Source organism: Lygodium microphyllum, chromosome 21 (assembly GCF_053477565.2).
Source record: "Lygodium microphyllum isolate KBCC chromosome 21, Lygodium_microphyllum_v1.1.10, whole genome shotgun sequence".
In the NCBI taxonomy this organism is placed as follows: Eukaryota; Viridiplantae; Streptophyta; class Polypodiopsida; order Schizaeales; family Lygodiaceae; genus Lygodium; species Lygodium microphyllum.
The window spans coordinates 122428170-122449734 of record NC_141155.1 but is presented as its reverse complement, the minus strand read 5'-3'; the positions used below and the strand labels follow the sequence as shown (position 1 = coordinate 122449734).

At 38.8% G+C, this 21565-nt stretch overlaps 1 pseudogene; it reads right to left on the bottom strand.

Annotated features, from left to right (window-relative positions):
- Positions 1–7025: 7025 nt before the first annotated feature.
- Positions 7026–8077, bottom strand: LOC148018504 (uncharacterized; annotated as a pseudogene).
- Between the last annotated feature and the right edge of the window lie 13488 nt (positions 8078–21565).

Here is a 21565-nt window from a genome sequence, read left to right as displayed (position 1 = left end):
GGCTTCAAAAAGCCATGGTCTGCCCAGTAACAGAGGATAGGATGTACCATAAGAGTTTGGCTTCACCACCAAATAGGTCAGCCAATAATCTTTTCCAGCCACTGTAGTCTTCACATATGGGAGAATGCCCAAAGGCTTGATTCTACTCTGATCCGCCAGTCTGATGAACCATTGGGTGGGTTGCACACCTTGTAGGCCTAGATCCTTCATTGTCACATCCGTCATAATGTTCACTGATGAACCACCATCAATTAGTGCATTTGCAATGAAGCAGCCTTCTATCCACACGCCAGTCTCTGGAGTACCCGGATCTAGGAAAGCATTAGCCACATCCACTTCTTTTACAGGCTCTGGAGCCTTGTTGGGCTTTGTTGCTGTTGAGGGAGCAATCCTTAAGCCACGTCTTCTTGTCAGTATACTTTTGAACCTTTCCCGGCAACTGGGGGACAACATCAATAATTGTCAGAATGTAAGGTTTGGTTTAAAGGTATCTAGATCTCTAACTAGGTCGTATTCCTTAATAGGATCCACTGGCTTCTCTAACCGGTTAGGGAATGGGGCAACACCCATTTTCATTTTCCCTCTTTCTTCCAACAGAGGAATTACATGAGCTTCTTCTGCCAATTGTGGCACTTCCTCCTCTTCTGTCTCCTGGACCTCTGGTCCTGCCTCTGTAACTATCTCTGTAACTGTCTGTGGCACTGTAGGGCTCTGTACGGCACTGTTAGGCTCTGTTTTGTTCTGTTCTTCTGGTGGAAGATTGAACTTCACTGTTCTGGCAGGAGGGTTATTTTCTTTCTGGATAGGTGGTTCCTTCTGCTTTGCACGCGTGATGGCAACAACTTCCAATTCCACTAAATTGGAGGTAGGTTCTTGGGCCTTGGCTGGACTATCAGTAGCACTGTTTTTCACTGGGGCGGGGCTCAGACAGTCTTTTGCAGTGTGGCCTTCTCCTTTGCATCGACTGCATAAGGGCTTGTAATCCACTGACCTTCGAGGATTTGGACAATTTGGTGAGATGTGACCCTTTTCTCCGCATCTGTAACATTCCACTTCTAATCTCTGACCACCGCCAGACTGTCTTCCTCTATAACTTTGAGAAGGAAATCTTCTGGGTCCGAAATTAGGACCAAACTCTCTAGGCTTGGGTCCAATATCCTGTGTTGTCATTTTGGATTCCAGCAGGTTGAATCTTGCGTCTTCTTCCTTCCTTCTCCTATCATGCATCTCCTTCAGAGAGCAAATGTCCTCTGTATGGTTCTTCCGCAAACAGTAGGAACAGAAGGCTCCAGGGATGGTTGGTTTTCGTGTACATTCAGTGGCTAAATTGACATATCAAGCTTAACACGAGATGACACTCATATATGTGGATGACTATTTTCATATTTATATCACTGAGGTAGTTGGTACCTGCATTGGCATATCATTTTAGTGATACTTTACAACTGGAGTCTACCTACCCAAGTTACGAGATATCTATTTAATCATCTTTCTACTTAGCATGTTCACATTATGGACTGCTTTTATATTATGTATGGTGTACTCTCTCTCTCTCTCTCTCTCACACACACACACACACACATTCTTAGTAGTCTCATACAGTGTAGAAGAAGAAGAAGAAGAAAGACTAGGGTTTCAACTTCTTATCTTGTGTGCATTTCTCTTTACGTATTTTGTGTCTTGCAAGAGCTCAAGCTCCCTCTTTCTCCCCCCATATTTTCATAGTATGATCCTATTGGGCTATGAATAAGAGATGCAACTCCCATGAGAAGTAAGTTTCACCTTGACAAAGGTACTATGCTCAAACATATACTTGCTTGGAGTTGGATTTGCTCTTGTGACCCTTTTGATAAGTAAAGAGAGTTGATGACTAATGAGTATTCCTCAATTGCAACTGCCATCACATTGCATCCATAGATTGAAAGTTTCCCAAAGTAACTAGGTTATAATGTATTGTCGTAAGGATGAGTCTACAAGGGACCTAATGATCCCTATATTAAATTAGATGTAAAATTAGATGCCTTGTGATGCCATAAGGGAGTGACTATGCATGATTAAGAGTTGCACCTTTCTAAGGGAAAATATTTATGTGATATGAAGAGGGGATCAAAATGCATTGTCTTGACTTGCAACCCAAGTATAATTGGGATTCCTATATATGTATTATTTCTCAAGTCATAGCACTCTTTGGAGAATTATGTTGGTAAGTTTATTGCCGCTTGTGGGGGACTTAAGGATGTTATTTGAATTATATTTTGTCTTAAAGAGGTGTTATATTTGTCACGATAAAATATTGCTTTTTTAAGGTTAAGGATAGGTTGTTGCTTTTTAAATTTTTTGGACCTTGAGAATCCCCAAAGGGGAAGAGTTGTACGCATTTAGAGGGTTTATTAGATGAGGGTTTGATGACTGGGTGGATAACCTCCATAATTGCACCATAGAAAAAGACATTGCTAAAGGCAAGAGAGTGGTGAGAAGGCCACTACAGAATATTGGTTCACTCCTATGGTAGCATATGGATGAGAGAGGCTCTAGACACCTTGTGGTGGGCCTAGGATGGAGATGGAAAATTTCCATTGCCTAAGGTTTGTGGATGTTCAAAAACCATATTATAGATAAAGAGTAGATAATGGATTATGTCTATGGGAGTTGGACACAAGTATCTAGGTGCTTTGGATGTAGGTCTCGATATTAGAAACGGGAACACCAGATTAGCATTGCACCTTGGAGAGGGTGTGAATGGGTACATTATTGCTACTAAAGATTGTTTGATCTTGTGTTTTGTTTGTGCCTAAAATTACACGAATCAACCTTGTGTTAACAACTTAATTAAAGAATCTATTTTTAAATATCAAATTAACCATGCTAGGTAATTAGCTAATTAAGCACTTCCATCATAAAAGGGAAGTGCGAGGGTAAATCCCCAATGGGTCTATACTATGGTTGGGTGGTCTTAGTGAACCGAGAGTTCTCCTCAAAAAGAACTTGACTTAGGAGGTTTTAGGAAAGAGATGGATGATGAGTATCCTATGGAATATTAGAGAGCCCAACTCGTGTCATTTCAAGGGACCGGGGTAAGACTTTACCTTATGGGAAGATGGGTCAATACGCTAGCTCCTCCTCATTTCTCACTCGCTTTGAATTTGGTGTGACTTAGGTCTACTTTGGTTCAAGTTGATTTACACAGGCAGTTGCTCAAAGATCAACACTAGATAAATTGTTAGGTGACCTTAGTATTATCTAGGAACTTTGTTTCAGGTAGATTCTCATTGATATGAAGTAGGGTTTTCCCTATGAGGTAGACTCAAGAAAGCCTAGCCAACAATGCCCATGATATTCCAAGGATTTTTGAATGATGTCACCTATGACTACTTTTTTAACTCTTGAATAGAGATTGGAGTGTGCCCATAATGAAAATACAACTACACAAACTTAGATAAGAGGTCTACAATACTCCCTCAAGCACTTCAAGCTCGTGCAAAGATGGCTCGTCAATCAAAGATAGTATGAGAGAGATCTCCTTAGCTATACTCCAAAGTAGGCCTTCCTTGTGGACTCTTATTTTTGTAGCTCATATCTCCTTACCTATACACTACTTTGATACCATGAAAAGATGGAGGAAAGAGAGGAATCTTGAGCTCTGACAAGGCACACAATAGATAGAGAGTACACACAAGATAAGAAGTTGAAAACCTGTGTCTTTCTTCTTCTTCTTCTTCTTCTTCTTCTTCTTCTCCACTATAGCAATCTACCAAGAACAAAGAGAGAGTACAATATACATAATATACAAGCGGTCCATAGTGTGATTACGCTAACTAGAAAGATGACTAGATAGATATCTCATTACTTGCTTAGGTGGATGAAACTGATGTCTAGTTAAAAAGTATCATTGGAAGTATATGTTGATGCAAGTATCGACCATGTTACTGATATGAATGCAAAAATGTTCATCCAAGTACATGAGTATCAGCTCATGTTGAGCTTGACATCTCAATAGTAGGTTGTCCATCCATCACCATAGGATATTTAGCTCCATTGAAGGCACTATAACTCTATCATCATCATGATCATCTTCTAACATTATAGATTCTTTCTCATGAGTCTTCCCTTTTTCTAAGTAGATATTTTTGAGTGAGATGAAGAAACTAAGCAATATGTGGCAAAGCACACAAGATAGAGTTGTGCACATTTTGACAAAGCATGAGATAGAAATATGAAATTCCAAAACCATAACAACAAAAAATATGGTCTTCCCCTCATATTAAAATTAGTTTTACTAGCACATTATAGAAATTAGTTTTGCATTTTATGGATCTACATATCACATTTTTTAAATCGAATTTTACATTTTTTAGATCCATATACATTTCGTAATTTGATATATATAGACCATGAAAATTAGTTTTGCAAATGGCAATTCCAAATCCATGGCAACAAAAAACTTTTCTTGAAAATATCATTATTGGCAAACTCAAGAGAAACACTAGAAAACAAGTTTCACTCAAATATTATTCATGATACATCAAAGACAGTAGCAGTAGCCTCAATGTCCTCATCCACTTCACATGGGTTTGCACTCATCATCTACCAAAATACAATGCCTTCATTGTGGCTTTGAGAAGTCTGCATTGAAGCATGGCTCATTGGCCATTCTTTTCACCATTGCTTCCACACATGCATCCAACACACTTCTAACATATAATAAGGAAGCATAAAATGAGCATATTTGTTATCAAAATGTAACTTTGATGCTTCACTTTCACAAAAAGCTTAGAATGAAAAAAAAAAAACCAGACATCCCTAGAACAATTCATGGACCAAGTTAACCTCACAAACTTTCTTAACTATAACAAATAATGATTAGTGCTAGAGTAACATGTTTCATCGTGCTCTCTTAATTTCAATCTATATAGTTATATTGATTGATAAAAACATGTAACATGATTGCATTCAGTATGGCCCATTTACATGATTAATTTGAATAACAATCGAAAGAGACATTTTTAAACTGGTGATATGAAAAATGCTAGATGCTCACTAGTCATAGGTATTTTCACTCGCTCTCTCATCCACCTCATCATCACCAATCACAAAAGAAGCTACTCCATGCTTCCTCCTCGCATGGCTTGTGTTAACAAAACAGTTGCACAGAAGAGGAAATGATGTAATTGTCTGCATCAAAAGATCCACATATGCAATTGGACCTAATGCATGACTTAAGAATGGGTGTAGTGCCACAACCCATCTCAAGGCATATACCCCCCTTGGGGCACAGGAGCTCCAAGAAGCAAGCCACAAAACTTTGGCTCGCCTCTCCATTCCTAATTGCCAATCTCCACCATCAAATCTCCTAGACCTTACTATGGGAGACATATAGTGATGCATGATATTGTTAGTCAAATTCATGTGAAGGGCTTGAAAGAGTGGCATGCTCTTTGCAACGTGTACATCCATCCCACGACACTGAACCATTAACAACACCGGCAATGCATACTACAAGAATACAAGGCATACATTTAGATTATAAATATGCATTAGATAATAAAGACTCCATATACATAGAAGGTAAATACCACACAATAGACCTCAACTTGGGAATCGCCAACATCGTAACACCCAAAAGGGGGCATATGCTCCTCCCGACCAATACTATCCCCTACGCATATACAATATGATGAAGAAAATTTGCTATCTTATTCAATATATTACATCTAACTAGTCCACACACATAGATTGCAAATACTTGCAAATGAAGACACGATCAACAACCAGCAGGAATTTGTTAGTGTAGAGGTAGCAAGGGCAATCCCACAGCGTAAGTGATCGTTTGACGGTCTATCCCAAGGTGGACATGGCTTGTCACTATGAAGAATGACACTAGAAGGAAGATCCAAAAGTATAAAATCCAAGGTCCATGATACCACCTTGCCTTTCCTGATATACTATCTCTTAGTAGGTCTCACCCACACCATGTGATCATGTATCAGTGTGAATGTGGGATTTTTCATAGCACTAGCAAAATCCCTCCCAATGGATATGTAATCCCTAACAACAACAATACTGTTGTTTCCAATATTAGTCATAGGAGCAGCTAGTGTATGCTCCTCCAAGAACAAAAATGCTTTACTCTTTCTAAGCATTTTTCTCCCTGTTGTCGCTACCATATCCTCATCCATATCCATATTTTCTTGAACATTTGCTTCATCATTTACTATCTCTTTGCCTTTTTCTCTTGCAATATTTACTCCTTTAACATAGTAGTCCACATATAAATTTTATAACAAGCTGAAGAATAGGACATAGTTGTTAGTAATTACCTTTCATTGTCTGGATATTTTCTTTTCTTTGATCCATCTTCATTTGCTTATACAACTCTTCCTCCCTCTAAAGCATATGTCCAAGCTCTAGATCAATACACCAAGGGTAGTGCTATAGCTTCCACTTTGAAAGTGTGTGCATTAGGGGAGGGTACATACAAACCCCCTCATTATCAACCAACACAATCCACTATCTAGCTCATACATGAATAGCATCCAAGTGTTTCTTTGCCTTCAAAAAGTGAAAGTAAGTACATCCATGTTTCCAATCAAAACACTGTAGGAGGCCTACTCACTATAAACCTCACAATATTTCCCAAAAATAAATCATTATACCTATACACAAGTCATTGTGAGGTCATTTGAAATAGATCTAGTTTTCTCGATGCTTTAATATCTTCTCCCTTCTCCCTAGAAAACACTCTAACCTCCAAAGGAAACAAGGACCTCCTTCACTCTATTTTCATCTCTTCAAAGTAATCATCAAGAGAAGTATAGTTAGGAAGGGTCAATCCGCTTGCGCATTAATGAAATCTGCAAGCATGTGTTTGGCCTTAACAAGTATTTTCTCTAGGACACCCTCTCGACAGAGCCAACTTAAACACAAGAAAAGGAGAAGGTTTAGTAAACAAAAAAACAACTATTAGAATGAACAATTGTGAAATATCAAATGTCAAAATAATTTCACATAACTATACACCATGGTACTCACTCTTTGAAGGTATGATCACCATATGGAAGCTCAACTAAGTTCTTTGTGGCCTTTGTTGGTTCACATAATGAAAGCCAAGTCAACTTTGTACTAATGGGCACATAATTCAAAGTAATTAATTTTAATTTTTCAAGGGTGGCAAAGCTATTAGGACCTCGCTTTAGTGTAAACACATGTTCGCACCATACATCTCCAAGTTTTGGATCTAGAATATTAAGGACCTACAAAATATAAAATTGATAAAAGAAAACTTAACCATCAAGGCACACCAATACTTACATTATACACAAGCTTTCCCAAAGTATATTGAGTAAGTGGATACCAAGATTCAGATCCCTTTGTAAATGACTTCCTAATTTGAATAATGAGCTTTTGGTATTTATTTGGAAACCCATTCATATAGTCCTCATGGTTGGCAAAACAAATGTTGGCTACATTTATCAACTTATCAAAGAGTGGGAGCCACCAAAGCATGGGTATTTAAACTGCATAATTTAGTTTAGTTATGTATTCATGTTGACAATAAATACTAACACAAAACAAAATGAATTGCAAAACTTATGAATTCATTTGTTGAAACTGGAGAGTAGTGCAATCTCATTAACCCTTGTGGGATCAATGAGAGTGCAAAGAAGCCTGCATTGCTTGGATTTTGTGTTGAAAAAGTTTTCCTTTATAGTAGCTCATGAAGCCGCTATCCTGTGATTCCCCTCCCAGACATAGAATATCTTGCACGACAAGAATTGAAATTCATCCTTGCCCCTAATCTCACTCTCAAACTCATCATTTACCTCTCACCATATGGCATCCCATCCCTCCATAATATTATCATCCACAATAATCACTTCATTGGCACATGTACATCTGACACAATGAATGCACCCTTCTTAGGCACATAGCCCTCCTTGGCAAAAGTTGACTTTAAGCCTAGAATTCAAAATAAAGATGATAAAAAAATAAAATAAATTTGAAAGTGATATTATTTGTAAAAAAGCTAAAATAGACTTGAGAGATCATCTCGAAGGCCTTCAACACGAACATATGGTATCAATTAGCAAAGTGGTATGGTGGGGCAATGAAAAAAACTCAATATTCAAATCTTCTTCATAATGTCTTCACCTTTATCCATGTACAACTTTGCATAATCTATCTCTATATTGAATGAACCAATCTCGGGCTAAAATACACAAGGCACAATTTGCATGTTTGCTTCTAGCAGAGCACCATCATCTTCAATGTCTTGCACATCCACTTGTATCCCATACTCAATATGTTGAATCTTAGCTTCATGTCCTTGATCACTTATATTACTAGGTTTTAAGGTCGCCTCCACCATACTTACTTGATCAAGTATCTGATCGGATAAAGTTGTTGTCTTCCCTCTCTTCCGACTACGTGTTTGTTTTGCCTTTGTAGATGGGCGATTGCTCAAAAAATTATTATGAGTGTAAGAAAAGCTATAAGCTACACTAGAAAAAAAAACATTGCATCACCTAAGAGGAGGTCAAGCTCCTCTTTGTGGACATCAAGCAATGACATATCAACAATTGCAAATGAACTATAGAAACAACAAGCACAAAACAATACTTTAATTATGCAAAGCAAAAAATGCTAATACTTCATTTATGTACAATCAATGAATTTACAACATGAATGGTACATACCATTGTGTGGTTCTTTGTTAATAAACAATGCAAAACCTACTACCTTGGAACATAGACTACTTGATTGGGGCACAAGTGGGATTTTGAGAGGGTCTTTTCCATTAGAAGTGATATAAAGCATCAAAGAAATATTATTGAGGGACATTTTGAGCATGCTTGGAATGTCAATATATTAGTCAATTCCATTGAAGAAGGTTTCTTGTATAATGCACTCATTGTAGACATAGCAACAACAATTCTACAAGATATTCATTATGATTCATATTCATAACATATGGTCCAACACACTACAAGGATGAATATTCACGATAAATTTAGCATCAAACATAGAATTGAGATTGTCAAGAATTAAAACTTTTACCGAACTCATAAGCATAAGATCTTCAAACATAATTTGGAAATGACAATGAGTTGTTCATGGAGAAATCCAAATGTTTTATAAATCCTCAAGCTCTCAAGAAGAAACTTCATGTCTTATATGACTCTTATCACTAGATCACTTAGATGGAAACAAGTATACAACCTTGCTTGCTAATCAAAAAGTCCTTTTACATCTCCAAGTTGCAAATAGAGGCCTGAAAGCTCTCCCTTTTGTAAGCCACCAAAAGTCTAACTCAAAAAGGTAATTAAAACTTGGTGGTTATGGGATTGAACTTCATTGGCACTTGACAACTGTCAAATTTGAATCCAAATCTACCATAAAGCCATGCACTATTGCCAAAATTTCAAACTAAACCATGCCATCCTCAAAGTCTCTTGACCACACACCCTCCCTACGATATCTAGCAGTACTTCCCCTCCTCTAGTGGCACTTCCCCTACCACATCCTCCTGCCTTCCTCTCTCTCCACCTCCCCAATATAACATTAAATTGGCAACAAGACAATAACCTCTTTGAACTGCACTTAGGGAGGCTACGCCAACATAGCCTCCCGCTGTGAGTCTTCCTTAGGCATTTTCCTTCTATGAAACTTTGTGACAATGACACTCTCATAATAAGGCAATAAACTCTTTCAAATACACTTAGGGAGACTGCATTGGCGCACCCTCTTTCAAATACACTTAGGGAAACTTTGTGACAAAGGCATTTGCCTCATTGTCATTTGAGGTGACAGAGCTTACTATCAATTGAGGCGCACTGATTTGCTTTAAACTTGCAGTTATTGAGGTCCGCTAATCTAGTTTCAACTTCACTATTATTGCGCATCGGCATTGCATTGCAAGTTACTTGGATTGGTTCCCTTTGCTCCTTAATATATCTCTTAATTTTACCCCTGCCTGTAGATACTTAACATCAACTTTTCCTAGCTCGTGAAGGCCCGGCCTGGCTTGAGAACTTCTTGATGGCTAGGGGGTAAGCTTGTCAAGTTGCTTAAAGTTGGTAAGGAAAGAGGAAGGTACAAATTGACATCAATACATAAGTACATGCATGTAAATAAAAGTGGAGGGAGGGGTTAATGGGAGGGGGTTAGACAATGACATATAAAAGGGAGCTTTGGTTCCTATCGTGTGGTTAGGGCATGTATACCCTAGGAACTATCATTTCATTGAGGAAAGAAATGAAATGAGTTTATAACATCATCTCAATAGAAAGTAGTAGTCATAGACATTGGTTTATATGTATGCATTAATCTATCCACAAAGATTTTTTACAACATGGGAAAAATGGGGATTATGTAAACCATAATGTATTTAATCCATTGATATAACATTCTAAATTAGTCCATTTAATATATTTGGTATGTAACGGTATAGTATGCAAGGGTGCCTCATATGCAATAGGGGAAACCACAAGAGCCTCTTGTCCATGCAAAAGAGGGATTTAAAGATGAATGGCTACTTACTTCAACCCTTGTCACAAGAACCATAAATTGCATTGAGGGTCCATTGTGCTCATGTAGTCTGATATCACATTTCAACCATTGGACCTTGCAAGTGCATAAAACATCCCATGTTTGATTGAGTGCACATGGAGAATGTGTGCAAGATTCTTGATACATCTAGGATACAAACTTATATCATCAACAATCACAAGATTGTGTTCCTCGCGAGGCTAGCAAAAGAAAAGTTGTTGGGTAAAGGGGGCACCTCATGGAGCTATCAAACATGTCGGAGAGCTTTGAATGATCACCCTATGAGGTTTTGCTCCATCAAATGCAAGCTTTAGGCTATACGGATGGCATTGGGGATGGTTCACATACTCTGTGCTGATGTTGACATGGCCTCTTTATGCAAGTTCACACCAGCTCGACACTAGGCATTCCCTCCAATCTCTCCATGCAACATGCGCAAGTTCACACTAACACAACATGATAACCTCCAATCTCTCCATGTGACATGCACAACATGATGGCTAAGAAACCTTGCCCAAGAGGCCATGCTGGTGTGACCTCCCTATGCAAGTTCCCATTAGTGGGACACTAGGCATTCCCTCCAATCTCTCCATGCAACATGCACAAGTTCATACTAGGACAATGCAATAACCTCCAATCTCTCCATGCAACACATAATGCGATGGCCAAGAAACCTTCCCTAGGGAGGCTACACCAGCATGACCTCCTACACACAAAATTTTCATTTCGGGACCCTAAATTATACTTAGCAAGAATGTTGTACTTGATCATCGGAGTGAAGGTCCAATAGGAAGAGGCTCGATCAGATGCTCGGTGATTCCGCACACTCCACACCTTGATGCACTCCATGAATCTGCAACACCAAAAAGAAGAGGGGTAGCCACATATATGTCATGGAAATAAAGAGAGGGAGAGAGGATGCAAGAATAGAGAGAATGACACCCCTCGCACATGGGAGATTGAGGGGCAAAAAAGAGAAACTTGGTTATTCCTTTTCTTACATGTCAAAGGAGTCCTAGTTTAACTGGGGTCTCCATGATAACCATGGGGAGATCTTCTATTAAATTAGGACTCAATTACACTATGCAATGTGTATTTCACTATAGGTCCACGTGTTGACTAAGGACTATATAAAGTGAATTTGTGACTCTCTCAGAAATAACATGGGCTTGTCATGTGCACCAAAAAATGGTACATGTACATCCATTTCTTCCACAAGTTCTTACTTGGTGAAGACCCATAGTGTATCATTTGCAAAGGCTATGATGGGAGAGAGAGTGAGAGAAATAAGGGTTAGAAAGATAGAGAGTTAGAGGGAGAGGGAGGGAGAGTTAACAATAAAAGAGGTAGGGCTAGAGATAGGTAGGCAGAGCTCATTATAAAACGAGAGAGAGAGAGAGAGAGAGAGAGAGAGAGAGAGAGAGAGAGAGAGAGAGAGAGAGCTAGGGCTAGAGATAGGTAGGGAGAGATAGAGTAATATAAAGGAGATAGAGAGTGAGAGTATAGCGATAGAGACATATAGCCATAGAGAAATAGAGTTTAGAGAGATAGAGACAACCCCTTAGTTCTTTCCCTTGAATAATACTAGGCATAGGGCCTTCGAACAACCATTGAGCTATTGGCAATATTTAATGTTATGAAGCTGCCTTGCTTTGCAATGATGGGGATATTTCAAGCCAAGCAGATGGAGTAATAGAAGAGGGGGAGAGGGAGAGAGATGGTTTAAAAAATGAGGTGATAAAGATGGAGAGAGAGAAAAGGATGATAAAGAGGGAGGGAGGGAGAGAGGAGAGAGATGGTTTTAACTGCTCATTAAGTATCCCTCTTTCTGTGGTAATGTGATATGCAATATCTTTGCATATCCACTCAATAGAATGACAACCTTACATCTAAGGTGATAAAGATGGAGAGAGAGAGAATGATGATAAAGAGGGAGGGAGGGAGAGAGGAGAGAGATGGTTTTAACTGCTCATTAAATATCCCTCTTTCTATGGTAATGTGATATGCAATATCTTTGCATATCCACTCAATAGAATGACATCCTTACATCTTGGATTCTCATAGCATAGTAATTAGTACTATTTTAAATGTCATTTATAATAAAATATTTATGGATCATGATCAACTTAAAATAACTGCTTTTGATGAACAAGAGGCCAAGCTCTAGATGTGGGGGCAATCTCTATTATTACTTTGTTTCCTATTGCTAGCTCAAGAGATCACTATCTACATGCCTTTAAAGGGGCAAAAAATAATGTTACTATCTCATAACAAATTGGTACCAATTAAGCTTTCCACCCTTAGGAGTACTTTTAACCTTCAAGGAAGTTCTTTCTCTTTGGTGCCACTTGGTTTGGAACAAGACATTGTGAAACTCGAACCTCCATTATCCTTGGAGGGGTAGATGGGTACCTTCTTGATGGTGATATGTATCAATTCTATAAGGTGAATATCAGTGTTGCAAGTGCCTTGCAAGAAGGGGTGGAGATAAAACAAGACATTGATGCTTGGTCTATTGAAGGCTTCAATAGCATCTTTGACCTTATCAAATGCTTCCCTATTAATAGTAGCTTGCATGCTACATTCCAATGCATTATGGCTTTCAAAAGAGTCAAAGATATTCATAAGCAATATGCTGGTTACATTGCCTTTGAGCTACCTCCTCCTCGCAATAGACAAGTCATGTATGGAATGGAGGAAAGAAATGACTGCCACCCATGGATAGAGTATGTGACTTCTAACTATGACCTTTTTGATGGTGTGGTTTAGTTTAGTAGTTGCTCATGTTATTTAAGATCTGTAAATGTGGATTGTTCTTTCTGTGTGAGATTACACTACACAGTGGAGGGGAAGATTGAAAGGAGCATGCCACGTTGGCATGATGAGTTGAGAATATGGTTCATTGATGTGTAGATATTGTGGACAAGGACCATAGTGCATTTCCACTTGCATTGCTATTATTTACTATTGCATTCTCAAGGATCATGATAAAGCATCTAGGTGTGTTATTGGGAGTCACAACCATCCTTATGAAGAGGGTGGAAACAGGTTGCATCTTGAAAGAGTGGAGGAGAGGGTGATCTCTAAAGCTAAAGACAATCCTTTTACTACAACAAAGCAGTTGGAAATGGTTGTTGCAAGGGACATGATTTTCTAGATGCTAGTAGGGAGACTAGTACTACTGGTATTGAGATTGAGAAAGGGGAGTTGGCAAAGCTTTTGGAATATGCCACACCATTGTTTGACAACAAGAGATTGGAGAAGTGCCTAGACTATGCCAAGTAGGCACAAAGTGTTACCTCCAAAGGTTTTGAGGTTGTATTGGACCTTAAAAATAGATGTAGGTATCCTTTCATCCACATTGTTTTATTCCAGGGTCAATTGGATACTATAGATTAGCCTTATGTTTTCAAGATGTCAACAAATTGCCTAGGTAGTAGACTAGACTTAGTGAATAGAATGACACTTGATGGGAACTTGCAGGTTCAAGATTTGTTGCACAAGATGAGATTGGTATTTTTGTGCCATATACAAACCTCATGAGGCAAAGGATGCTAGCATGAGGGCTTCTATTGGATATAAAGAGCAATTAACCTTGTTTCAAGAATCAAGTTTGGATATCTCCTCAGCATTATTGTAGACTATAAGGTACAATGTATACTTGAAAGGAAACACGTCTACCAAGGGTGAAGGACATGGGAAATAGATTTCATTCTCAATGTGCTTCTTCTACATATAGCAAACAAGTAGTGGATTTGGCTCACACTTCAATGGAAAAAATGGGTATGGGCTCTCTTGAGTTGCAAGAGACAAGTGTGGGTATTGCATAATGTTTGCAAAAAGTGTTCAAAGCAAGTGCATCCATCCATGGATTTGGATGAGGAAGTCACATAGACCAAAGTTTATTACTGTAACAATGGATAAACATAATGTTGTAGATCATGCTTGATCTCAAACATGAAGTGATTTCACTATCAAAGAGACAAAGGTATCAAAGATTATGTAGGTGATTCATAGGATTGAACCCAATAGAAAAATGTCATGTTTTGGTAGACTATCTGGTCAAGTTAGATGATGTGGATAGTATATATGCAATAAAGATGTGAATGGTGGTCATGGCATACTTGCAAAGGGATTGGGGATCAGCTATAAAATGCTTGCACATGCGATCATTAAATGAAACCGAATTACATCTCTTTTCTAAACTAGCAACTACTACATATAAAAAAATGGTTTACTCAAGGTCTCAATTTTTAGAAAAAAGTGACTTATCTTTATGAGTGCTATTGAAAAAATTCATCTCCTCTGCAACAACTAAAATCGTTGTCATGTCATCTTCATTGCTTTCTTCTATATCCTTTGAGCTAGATATCGCTCCAACCTTCAATCCTCGGTTCGTTAGATACCTTCTCTGATGTGCTTGATTCTCCAATACATGGGTTCTCATGAAATTGGAAAGGCGTGAGTAGGAGGATTGCCTGCCGCTTACTTCTGATCCATAAGGAGATCCACATTCATGGCACCATACTTGAACCAAGGGTCCACCATCTAGATCTTCCGTGGTAAGCTCAAACTTATCGTCTCTTGGTGGATTGAGCTCCCTCAACTTCTTGCAAGTACTCTCACATTGGGCTAGCCAACTTTCAAGTGTAGACTTTGAAAGCAACGTGCTCTTGAGCTTATCTATAGCTTGCTTTGGGTTATCAACTAGATTGTGCATAGCTTTGTCACTTGCTTTGAAGCCTGTAACTTCTACAATATCACTCAAGTCCTTACATATACACTTTGTGGGCCATACCTCACCCCCAATCTTGTCTACTATGATTGAATCCCTCCTTATAGTGATAAATTTGACATTTTCTACATGCCAACGTTCTTCTTATATTGGGTTTAGTGTGCGACATCCAATATTTTCATCTTCATCTTCAATGATAAATTTAAACAAACCACAAATAAACCCATCCTGTATTATCTCTTGTCATATTGCACCGTATGTGGAATCAACTACAACTCGGACATACGCCAAAAGCACTTTCCCACTAGATTTATGCTCAAAAACCTAATCAATAGCTTCTTAGGGGTAGGAAAAATGCACTCACATCAAGGAAAAAATTTAGAAATGACTGTATTATACAAGAGTACATGCATAACAAGTAATTTTTCCACATGTAACACAAATATGATTTGTGGTTCCACTACTTGGTTAACAAGCACTTCTTGCTCGTTGTAACAAATGTACTTTACTTTTTTATTTTACATTTACAATAGACATCCAATGATACATTCATAGGTTATCTAGAAACAAGATACAATTCACCATATTGAAGCCATGTCAAAACGATACATGCCTCTATGCAAGACATTCCATTGTTCAATAGAAAAAGAACAATAGAAAAGAGATGCTCTAAGATAGTGTGAAGTGACATTAGTAGCTAGTATTGTATCATGATTTACATGGTGCCACAAATTGTTCATGTGGAAGTCGGCTCCATTTCCTCAAAGGGGCGCATGGCCAACTCCCTGTTCATGCCAAGATGCTTGCAAACAAGCTCGTTCATCTCTTCAAAGGAAACCCTTCTTGTTAGATCTATATTCATCATTTTTTTCTTCAAAAATTTGAGACAGGTGTCTTATCATTTGAAAGGAGAGAGTGATAGCTTTTGTTAAGTCAAAGTAGTCTGAGGCATCCTCATAGAATTGATAGATCTCCCTTAGCACCCATCCCAATGCATAAACATCTGACATGGGTGCATAACAGCCCTTCAATGCTATATCTTCTAACTCAGGGGCTAGCCATTTACTTCGTGTATGATCTACTTTGCATTGATTCAATTTTCTTGCATATGTTTCATCATCATCGTGACACTCTCTAGGTGGCTTTGCAAATGCCCTTCATTGCTCTGAGAAATCCAAAGCCTTACCCCAATCTATTATTCCCACACGGCACACTTCACCAACAAAATCCAAAACAATATTTCTTGGATGTAAATCTATGTGCATCCACCTCGCTTTGTGTAGTCGACACATTTTGTGTGCATCCACCTCTCTTTGTGTAGTCGACACATTTTGTGTGCATCCACCTCTCTTTGTGTAGTCAACACATTCCCAAAATTAAAGCATGCATAATAGACAAGTCACATTTGCAAAATATAGTGATTTGTCGTATTTGATCACTTGCTAATTGACTATCTTCATCATGCCTTCTCTTGCCCCTGCATGGGTGAAAAAAAATCTTGTGAATCATCCATGCGGTGAAGGGAGTTGGGTCATGAAGTCCCCAAGGCTACCTCCATTAAAGTACGGTGTAATTGTCCACAAGGGTTCTTCAGCAGTGGCTACAATGACACACACTAGTACTTGCTGTCTAATCTACATTATGATCTCCCTACTTGCCTTCTATAATTCTTCCCTTTATAACACTTTCCAACATAGATTCTATAGGGATCAAACCCAACTACACCTATAATTTTCACTTTGAATACTGTACCATATGTACCTCTTCCCAATTCTTCTCCCTGGACTATCTCATTTTCACTCAGATATGTCATTGTATGTACATTGGGCATACAAGTACAAAGACTATGGAGATCTTGTGCTCTAGATCTTGTCTTTGGAGTGGATGTGAGACTTTGCATGTATGTAGAACACATCTTTTTCTGCCAAGAAATTGCCCGGTTGACACTTCTATCAGATTTGCTTTCGGCAACTCGTACTCTAGCATACAAACAATTCCATTTGTGCACTTTCTCACCATTAAACTCTTCCCTAAAACTAGATTTACTCTTGTTCCAAGTTTCCATAAGATTCTCGATCATGTTAGAAATCCATCTAGTCATGGTAATATCTAAGTCTATCTTTCCCAACAAGTGTCCAAGGCCTTCATTTTCTGTGTGTTTTTTAGTTCCAAAAATCACCTTGCACCTCAACACATCCCTTTTTCCAAGGTTTCAACAAACCTCCCTCATCTCATCATTGTCCATAGCTAAATTGGCACTAAATAGCTTGTATTTACATATTTGAACAAGCAACTTCCTATTTGATTTACACAGATTTCTTGTTGCATTGTTTTCTCAATGGTACATACACCTGCTAAGTTTAATAGGTACATATAAGATAACACACACACACACACACACTCTCTCTCTCTCTCTCTCTCTCTCTCTCTCTCTCTCTCTCTCTCTCTCTCTCTCTCTCTCTCTCTCTCTCTCTCTCTCTCTCTCTCTCTCTCTCTCTCTCTCTCTCTCTCTCTCTCTCTCTCTCTCTCTCTCTCTCTCTCTCTCTCTCTCTCTCTCTCTCTCTCTCTCTCTCTCTCTCTCTCTCCCTGAAATGAGAAAGCTACAATCTGCTTAGGTTAGGTGCACAATTACACTAATCACGTCCCTTTGGTGCCAAGCCATGAGAATGTGGGATCCAGATCCCATGCGCAGTGCAGGCATAAGGAAAGCCTTGTGTGTTTGTGTGCAAAGTGAGGCCTAGGGCACCAATACAAAGCAAAAAGTGCGAGCGTCAAATTATTTAGGTCAAGTTAATGACTACACTAATCATGGTGCCCCATTATAGGTGCCAAGCCATGAGGACGTGGGACTCGAACACCATGCACAGTGCATGCATAAGGAAAGCCTTGTGTCTTTGTGTGCCAAGAAAGGTCTGGGACACTAACACAGAGCAAAAAGTACAAGCCTCAAATTGTTTAGGTTAGGTGCACGATTGCACTAATCATTTTGCCCCTTTGGTGCCAAGCCACGAGGACGTGGGACCCGAACACCATGAATAGTGCAGGCATAAGGAAAGCGTTGTATTTTTGTGTACCAAGCGAGGCCTAGGCCACTAACACAAAGCAAAAAGTGCAAGCCTCGAATTGTTTAGGTTAGGTGCATGACTACACTAATCATGGTGCTCCTTTGGTGCAAGCCACGAGGGCATGGGACTCGAACACCATGCGCAGTGTAGGCATAGGGAAATCCTTGTGTCTTTTTGTGCCAAGTTGGGATAGTGACACAAAGCGGAAAGTGCGACCCTTAGATTGTTTAGGTCACATATAAGAGAAAACCACACACATTTGCATTTTTATTCAATTAATACATTGAGCTCGCCAATGTAATGGTTGTTGCTGAAATTCTTGCCAATGTAATGCTTTTAAAATGTTCTTGCTTTGTTTCACATGGGCTTCAATGCATTATGAAATATTTTAATGCTCTTCCTTTGTTTCACATGACCTTAAATGATTTTTCCCAAAGCAAGAGTGTTTAACATGCAATGTCGCGTGTTACCAAATTACAAGGTGCTAACCAACCCTACAAGGCACTAATGGGGCACTAACCCACCATTGCTTATAACCTTGCTACTCACTTTGCGCTACCACTAACAATCATATTCTACCAAGCCACCAATCCTACAAAAGGTAACAAGAAATCCATTTGTACATTGCTTTGAAATGAACACATAAGCCACTTAATGATACTACAAACACATAGCTCCCTACAAGCACACAAGCATTTACATTTTTTGTTGCCTGCTTACATTGCCAACTCAAAACACATAGCCATCACATTGCTTGTTATCCACTCACAAGGCACTAACCAACCATATAAGAAGGTCATAACCCACCATTTCTTACAACCTTGCTACTCACTTCGTGCTGCCACTAACAATCATCTTCTACCAAGTCACCAACTTTACAAGCTAAAAAGAAATACAATGTACATTGCTTTGGAATGAATACGTGGTGCATTTAATGCTACTATAAACACATAGCCCATTACAAACACACGAGCATTTACATTTTTTATTATCCACTTACATTGCCAATCCTATACACATAGCCACCACATTTCTCGTTATTATCTCACAAAGTGCTAACCAACCGTACAAGGCAATGACCCACAATTGCACATAACCTTGCTACTCACTTTGCATTGCTAGTGATAATCATTCTCTATCAAGCCACCAACCCTACAAGGTAAAAAGAGGTCCATTATACATTGCTTTAGAATGAACACATGGCCCACTTAGTGCTACTACAAACACATCACCCGCTACTACAAACACACAAGAATTTACGTTTGTTGTTACCCACTTACATTGCCAACTCAAAATACATAACAGTCACATTTTCTTGATGCCAACTCACAAGGTGCTAACCAATCCTTCAAGGCACTAACCCACAATTGCATGGTATGGCATGGTCAAAAGCATTGTAGCTAGCTAGTGCAAGGGAGTGTGTGGTGTGATCACATGAAGTCTAAAGTGTAGTTGAATAGTGCAAGTGACTTTGATTACCTACATTCTAACCTTAGGTTCAATTGCAACAAGCCCACCCTTGTGACACCTATCCTACAACCCCCCAAAATAGCAAACATTTAGAGCAAGAAAGAAAAATTATTTAGTGTCTTACTTGCATACATAGAGAGTGTAAACAAGTAGTCCAACAATGTTTTGGACTAGTCATCATTACGAAGAAACTAGCCTTATCATGTATATTCAAGCTCTCGTAAAGAAAATAGATGCATACTTGAAGTAATTTCAATAAGCATTAATGTAGAAGGGTCTCCCTATGTACATTTTTTTATCCTCCTTCAATTTGTGTACTCCCTATGATATAAATACACTTCTTAGCATATAGAGGACACATAGATTGCAATTGTCTCACAAATTAACATATGTGATAGGATAACTTTCCAAAAATTGACCACCTACTAGGAAGAATCCCGCGTGAACAAGAGCTATGATCTATACATTATGTGGAAGTAGAAGTACTACATAAGTGAAAAAGGGAGAACTAGCCATGAACATTGAATGAAAAAGGAGGTGAATAATAAGACAAAATAGTACATTTATATCTGAATTTATCTACCTCTATGCCTTTTTCTCTCATTTTGAGTTACAAGATGTGCTTTGATTTCAAAGCATGTCATTAAAAAATAGGCTTTTCCATGTAAGAGTATTGATTACAATCATCTTGGCTAGTGAAATAAGGTCTCTATAGTAAAATTATGAAATGGTTCAGATCTTTACATGTAATATTAACATGGATTCATGAGGTATACTTAGGTATTATACATAGAGACACAGACACATATGCACATACATATGCACCCACACACACCTACTTGTACAAAACCAACAAGAGGGTTAATGTGATGCAACTAGTCTTTAAAATGTTTGAGAGAGAGAGAGAGAGAGAGAGAGAGAGAGAGAGAGAGAGAGAGAGAGAGAGAGAGAGAGAGAGAGAGAGAGAGAGAGAGAGAGAGAGTGTGTGTGTGTGTGTGTGTGTGTGTGTGTGTGTGTGTGCGTGTGTGTGTGTGAGTGAGTGAGACAGACCTTAGTCCACACAAAGGTTCACAGGAGGTCGTTAGCAGGTCCATGAGCAACTTGGTGAGCAAGGAGCCATCATCCATGAATAGCAAGAGCAGGGAGCCATCATCCATGAATAGCAAGAGCAGGGAGCCATCATCCATGAATATGATGGTTCGGATTAAAATGGCATTAAAACAAAAGTTTTTTTAGCATTACTAGATGCACAGTTTTAATGTGATTAGTAGATGCGCCATTTTAATCAAGATTGGCGAGTAGTGCGATTAGCAGATGCACCATTTTAATAAGGAGATGTGCCATTTTTGAGTAGATGCAGATGCGCAATGTGATTAGCAACACAATGCTAGAGAGACAAGGAGCCTTGATTACACTTGCATCAAAGCAAATTGCCGCCATGACACCATCATGAAACCTAAAGCATGAGACAAGAAGGAGGGGAGAGAGAGGGAGAGAAAGAAAATGTGAGGGGTAACGAGGGAGAGTAAATTATTATTTCTAAATTTAATGACTTTAGAGAGAGAGAGAGAGAGAGAGAGAGAGAGAGAGAGAGAGAGAGAGAGAGAGAGAGAGAGAGAGAGAGAGGAAGAGTGGGTGAGTTATTGTGGAGAGAGAGAGAATTGGGGCCACCAAAGCATTGTCATGCACAACATTTCTCCCCAACCACATGAGTCTAGTGATCTCATCACAAATTTATTTGCCCTTGCCA